Consider the following 7,385-nt stretch of genomic DNA (forward strand, 5'->3'; position numbering starts at 1 on the left):
TGAACTCAGGACCTCTGGAAGAGCAGTCAGTGCTCTTAACCGCTGAGCCATCTCCCCAGCCCCAAGTAGCATTTTTCTTTGTGTATAAACATAAATATTTTACAAGCTGCTTGGTCTATGTCATTTAGCTAAACAATCTCAGTCCATTCTCTCCTAGGCTCCATGGACCTCACATCTAATCAGAGCATGAGTGGTGGCTTCCATAACAGTTGGCCCACTATTGTACCACTGGTGACATCTTCCCGGGTGGGTTGACCTTGGAGTTCACACAGTTTGACCTTGGAGTTCACAGACTTTGCAGTTGGATAAAACTGTCAAATCAGCCCCCTCATTCCCCACCCCACCCCACAGCAGCGTGCAGAGCACCTCCTGGCACCAAGAAGCCTGCCAGCAGGTAGGCAGAGTCTAGCTCAGATCCAGATAGATCTCTCTATATCTTGCAACTAATGTGTATGATGTCTTCAGTAATAGGGTAAACTTTTTACTTAGTTTTGATAGGCAACCAGGAGTTTATATTGTTTTATGGGTCTCTGGTGCTTCCCTGACCAACCATTTATAAGGAAGTGTGCTTCATGCCTAGCACTGAGACTTTTGTTCAATGACTTCTAGGGTTCAGCATTACAGGGCATCTCTCTTCTAATTCTTTTAAATGATTATATATTGGGATTGGAGAATTGGCTCAATGCACTGGCTGCTCTTTTGGGAGATCCTGAGTTCAAATCCCAGCAACCATATGGGATCCAGTACCCTCTTCTTATGTGCATGAAGACAGTTTACTCATACATATATAAGATAAATAAATAGGTCTTTTTTAAAAAGATCTAATACATACACACAAACATACACACACATATACACTGTAGCTGTCTTCAGACACACCAGAAGAGAGCATCAGATCTCATTACATACAGATGGTTGTGAGCCACCATGTGGTCGCTGGGAATTGAACTCAGGACCTCTGGAAGAGCAGTCAGTGGTCTTAATTGCTGAGCCATCTCTCCAGCCCCATAAATCTTTAAAATATTATTATATTTTATTAATTCATCTTGTGTGTATGTGCTCACATATACAGGCCAGAGAATAATGTTTGTGAGCATCAGTTCTCTGTTTTTACAGTGTGAGTCCCAGGAATTGAACTCAGGTCATCCTGCTTGGTGGCAAGCACCTTTATCCTCTGAGCTATCTCACCAGCCCAACTCCACCACCCTTTTAAAATACTTATATTTTTAAACTGACTTACAAAGTAGTAGGTTTGCTTTTTTTCCCTTTTTCTTTGTGCACTTTCTTTTTGGTTAACCCTCATTCCCTGCCTCCTGGTTTCCCCCATCCTCTCACCCATCGCAGCAGTACCTGGGAGACGTGTGTTCAGTGTAGGGACAGTCACAGGAGAGAATATGGATGGTACACTGGGTGAACCCTCAAGTGCTCGTTCTCCTAGACAACACTTGTGAATTGACACTGTTAGAAGGTGGGTCAGGTGTGATGATGCACACCTTTTATTTTTATATTTATTTATTTATTATATATAAGCACACTGTAGCTGTCTTCAGACACCAGAATAGGGTGTCAGATCTCTTTATGGATGGTTGTGAGCCACCATGTGGATGCTGGGCTTTGAACTCATGACCTTTGGAAGAGCAGTCAGTGCTCTTACCCGCTGAGCCATCTCTCCAGCCCCGATGCACACCTTTAATCCCAGCAGTTGGGAGGCAGAGGCAGGCAGGTCTCTCTCGGGTTGGCCAGCCTGGTTTCCACAGAGAGTTCCAAAGAAACAGAACTCAGAAACAAAACTAAACAAGCAAGAACAATGAAAATATAGTATTATTAAGAAAACAGTATTTCCATGAAGACATAATCGATCAGCACTAACACTAATTAAGCTTTCTTGTGTTCTGACACAGCCGAGTTAATAATACACTGAAGACATCCCTGTATTATATCTTTTAAGCTTCCCTGGACCCTATGGGGTAGAAACCACTATCTGCTCTTTCTATGCAATGGAACTGAAGTTTACAGAGGTGAAAGTAATTTTCTCAGAGTTACAAAAGTAAAAATTCTCACCCAAGACTTAAACCATGAGCTCACGGTCTTCACTGTTCTGTTATACAACAGCTGTCATTTGTGGTCACAGCCCAGGGTAATCTGTAAACACTATTTTTTCCTCCAGTGTCTTCTGTTTCAGAGCTGAGGGACCCATTCTTTGGAGATTCTGGATAGATGAAGCTCTAACTGCGGTTTATAATTTCTTATCGCATTTCAGTAATCGGAGTCCCACAAAATTAATTGAATTGCAAGTAACATTCTTAATGAGTTGCTATAAAACATATCGCTTGTAAATTCTGAGCACCACGTAAATTAAATATATTGCATTTCTTTGAAAACTTCTATTTAAAAACAAAACACACATCTTTAGTGTTTCTGGAAGGTTTTTTTTTTCTAAATAATATTTTACTGTGAACTTTTCCTTGGCAATTGGTATGATTTCCTAGAGACTCCTACTGAGTATACACTTACTAAGTAAACATAAAACTTGACTCCCCATGTAACTAGGAGTAACAACTGCTTGCCAGTGGTGATGGGCTTCACAGTCATGAGCAGGCTGATCAAGGCCCTCCCTGGGCCCCAGCCCCACCTCCCTGATGGTTCATAGTTGGGCTCCAGAAGCTTTACCAAAGCTATTTGTCATGACGACCTCCTTTCTCCCAATGTTTTGACTAAACATTCCCTCATTTTCCCAGAGTCAAGAATCCAATTTTAAAATTCTTACCTGATCACATTTCCTCTACTATGTCAACTCGACCATAATTGCTTTGAACATCTAACCTTTCCCTCACCCCCACCACATCCACACAGCTACACATTACAATATACGTAGTTAAAAGAGAGAACTCTTGGAGGAGGGGAGGAGATGTGACAGCCCCTGTTATAAGATCATTGTAATATTAAAAAAAAAATAAAAAGAAGAAAGAAATGAGACAGATGGTGCACACTGGAGACATGTGGAAGTTTGCTTGAAAAATAGCTCCAGAAATTCTATTGAGACTGAAAGTGAATTATGCAAATCAGCATTTTTGCATAAAGGCGTCCTGGAAAACAAGGAAATTACCCTGGTCTTTAGTCTTCCACAATCTTGTCAAAGAATGTCAACTGGACTGACACCATCCAGAATTCTTATTTAAGGAAACAAAACAAAATTCTACAGCCACTCATTTGAATTACAATGGAAAGAGATACTTTTGGGTGAAATCATCAAACATTGTTTTCTCTATTGCCCTACTTAAGTTTCATTCAGTACCATAACCATTACTACGCTCTTTGATGAGGTATCCGGCATTTTTATTACATATAATGCACATAGGGAAGGCCTTCTAATAAACTTACTAGATATTCCATTAGATTAATTCATGTGCCATAAAAACATGATGGAAATTTTATTTTTTTTAAATGATATTTATTGCCTTAAGGAATGATTTTCTCAGGGCCCTCTTAAGCATCATAGGTTCCTCTGATTCCTAGAGAGTCCCCTATAGCAGTGGTTCTCAGCCTTCCTAAAGCTGCAGCCCTTTAATACCGTTGAGGGGTCTCAACCCACAGGCTGAGACCCACTGCCTTATGAAATTTTGAGGAATAAGGTAAATACTGGTGGGAGCTTTATGTAATATAGATTGTTTGAGGGGAACAAAGAGCAAAAAAAATAATAATATGAAATTTTATTTCAGTGATTGAAAAAAAAAACAGGCTAGTTGTCAGAAATGTGCTTTAGGTGTAGGGCCATCAGTGTGGCTCTGCCTTCATGAATGTGAATACCGACATCTTTGTTTAGGATTGGGAAAAAGACAGGTGAAGAATTCATTATAACAAAACAAAATATTCTGATGAGACCCCTCATGGCAGCAAAGAATATAGGTTTCTGTTTTATTGTACCCAAAACTTAGGGTAAGTACACTGATAAAAACTACAACTTCCCCTAATAAAACCTGTAAAAAGAAAAGAAAAGAATGGAAAAGAAAAGAGGGAAGGAAGGCAGACAGGCAAAAAAGAAATGGGGCCATGGTGTGGTGGTACACACCTCTAATCTCAGTACTTGGAAGGCAGAGGCAGGGGGATTTCCATGCAAGACATACATGCGGAGTTCAGGCCATCTGGGACTACACAGTGAGACCCTGAATCTGAATCATGTTTTTTTTTTTTTTTTTTTTTTTGTTGTTGTTGTTGTTGTTTTGTTTTTTAAAGGTTGTTTAAGAGGATGCACCGCTCTTTCAGAAGTCCTGAGTTTGGTCTAGCACCAACGGCAGGGAAGTTTCCAGCTACCTGTAACACCAGCTCCAGTTCCAGGGAATCTGATGCTACAGTGGGCACATGCATATACACACACACGCCCTCTCCCACATAATTTAAGCAAACAGACAAAACTACTTTTAGAAAGGAAGGAAGGAAGAAAAGAAAGGAAGAAAGAAAGAGAGAGAAAGAAAGAAGGAAAGAGAAGGAAAGAAAGAGAGAGAGAAAGAAAGAAGGAAGGAAGGAAAGAAGGAAGGAAGGAAAGAAAGAGAAAGAAGGAAGAAAGAAAGAAAAAGCAACCAAGCAAGCCCTGGTTCATACTCTTTGGATCTCTAGTGTAATCCTGCACTTTTTTCCATATGTGTGCATTTTTAAACTACCCACTTACTGGCTTTAGAAAGGTCTACATTTATCTTTAAATTTTATCAGAAGGGAAGAAGGCTGATAAGTAAGGTTTTAATACAAAAAGATAGTTTACCAGGAAAGATTATGAAATTTCATTTCCCAAAGATGATAAACTGATGGATATTTACCTACTTTCTCTCCAATAGCTTGGATTAGGTGACATTTTCTTGGAAGCAAAAAGCCTCCTTCAAGGCTTAAACTTTTAGAACGATAATGGAATTTGACAAGATAAAGTATTTCTAATAGAAATGAAGGAATCATATTATTTTTCTCTCAAATAGGTTAATTTTATTTTTTTGAGCGAACTTGGGGCTGAACGTTATTAGGGACATGTTTTCATTATAATTTAATAGTACTAAGCAAAATTATTTTCTGAGGCTTGATGTATGTGACTGCCACCCACTCTCAGGGCCGCGGTGTGAGTTTGTGTCCAGCGATGTGTGTTTCTCTGCGTAGGCTAATATTCTAGCTTCCTTTGAAAAGATTCTTTCAAACATGTGTTCAACATTTACTTACTCAGACAAGATAAGCCGGAGGCTGGGCAGGGCACAGCTGCAGACTGGAATCAAAGGAAGTAACAACACTCAATTACTCTTATTTTCCTTGGCAAGGCAGCCCCGGCTCCACACCTACCCCCTTCCTCCCCACCCCATCCCCCACTTCCCCTCCCTCCCCCCAGCCATAGTCCTTTATGGTCTAGCTCTCTTGGTCAGCACTTGCGTTACTTCTCTGTCGATGGCTTCTGGGAGACTGTGGGTTCGAGTCTCTCCAGCTGCTCCCCAGCATCACCGAGGTTACAAATCACCTGATTCTAAAATCCCAGCTGGACTCACTCCAGCGATAAAGCGGAGCATCTGAACGTTTAATGACATCCGCAAGTGATTCTGATTGAGCTGAACCCTAGGAATGCTTCCTGAAGGCTGGCCAGGGTGGAACTAGCCTGAGAACCCAAGCTCTCCCCAGGTTCTCTGCCGTCAAGCCCAGCTCCCCAAATGTTCAGACCTGCTTCAGAAAGGCTGGCTGGCAGAAGTGGCTCAGCTGCCTCCCACGGTCTCATCTGACTTTTCCCGAGCACCCCGCCACCCCCCCCCCCCACACACACACACACACCCAGCTTCCTTTCTGACTGAATTGAAATCCTTGGGAAGTGGTGCTTTTAAATACTCCATCTGCTCAGATTTTTCACCAGACAGTGAAGTCGGCACCACCTTCCCACTTCTGCAGACCAAAATAGCCTTCCTGGGCTTGCCTGACTCTAAAAGCCGTGTTTCCTGACAATCATGGCACCTCATGGCCACTTGGCTTCACACAAGAGGGACTTCCCTACCCCGCAATGCAATTAGGATGGAAATAAACTCATAATGCTGGAAAGAATGTTTATATATCGTCCAATAGCTCTCTAATTTAAATAAAAGTATAGTCAGGTACATAAGAAAAGGGCAGGAATGCCGGGCAGTGGTGACGCATACCTGTAATCCCAGCACTTGGGAGGCAGAGGCAGGTGGATTTCTGAGTTTGAGGCCAGCCTGGTCTACAGAGTGAGTTCCAGGACAGCCAAGGCTATACAGAAAAGCTCCGTCTTGAAAGACCAAATTTAAAAAAAAGAAAGAAAAAGAAAGGAAGGAAGGAAGGAAGGAAGGAAGGAAGGAAGGAAGAAAGAAAGAAAGAAAGAAAGAAAGAAAGAAAGAAAGAAAGAAGGAAGAAAAAAAGAAAAAGAAAAGGGCAGGAAGCAAACATTTTATTGAGTCCTTAACACGTGCCAGAAATGTCCTGTGCTGGGGTTTCAACAAGCTTTCAAAGTAGATATTATATCCACTTGTTTAAACTCAGAAAATCAATCTGTAAAGTCATTAGTCAACAGAGATTAGAGTTACAGCGGAATCTAGGTTTTAATAGAAACAATAATGCTCTTTTGGGGAGTGTGGTGCACACCTCTCTCCTAGCACTTGGCTGAGGCTGGAGGATCTCAAGTTCAAGGTGGGCTATAGAACCTCTCATCTCAAAAACACAAAACAAAAAAGGAGAACAGCCTCCCAAACCTATTACTTATTGTCTTAGTGTTCTATTGCTGTGAAGAGACACTGTGAACCCGGCAATTCTTATAAAAGAAATGATTTAATGGGGGCCTTCTTACATTAGAGGTTTGGTCCATGATTGTCACAGTGGGAAGTGTGGCAGTGTGCAAGTCAACACCGTGCTGGAGGAGTAGCTGAGAGTTCTACATCAGATACACAGGAAACAGGAAGAGAGGGACTCTGGGTCTGGTTTGAGCATTTGAAACCTTAAAGCCCATCCCATGCCCAATGACATACTTCCCCCAACAAAGCCATACCTACTCCAACAAGGACTACACCTCCTAACAGTGCCACTCCCTGGTGACCAAGCACTCAAATCTATGAGCCGACAGGAACCTTTAGATTCATACCACAACACTTATTAAACACCTATGTAGGACATAATTCTAAACATTAATAAAAATTATCTACAGTTGTCTTAATTCCTTGAGGTGGTATCATATTGTGCCCATCTCGCAGAGGAAACACAGGTACAGAAGACTTAGAAACTTACTCAAAGTCACCTAGTTAGTGGGTGGCACAAGATTTAACTTCTATGAATCAAATACTCTGGCTGCTGGAGAGATGGTTCAGCAGTTAAGTGCGCCTGCTGTTCTTGTTAGAGGAGCTGGGTTCCCTTTCCCAGCA

Source organism: Apodemus sylvaticus, chromosome 18 (assembly GCF_947179515.1).
Source record: "Apodemus sylvaticus chromosome 18, mApoSyl1.1, whole genome shotgun sequence".
Taxonomy (NCBI): domain Eukaryota; kingdom Metazoa; phylum Chordata; class Mammalia; order Rodentia; family Muridae; genus Apodemus; species Apodemus sylvaticus.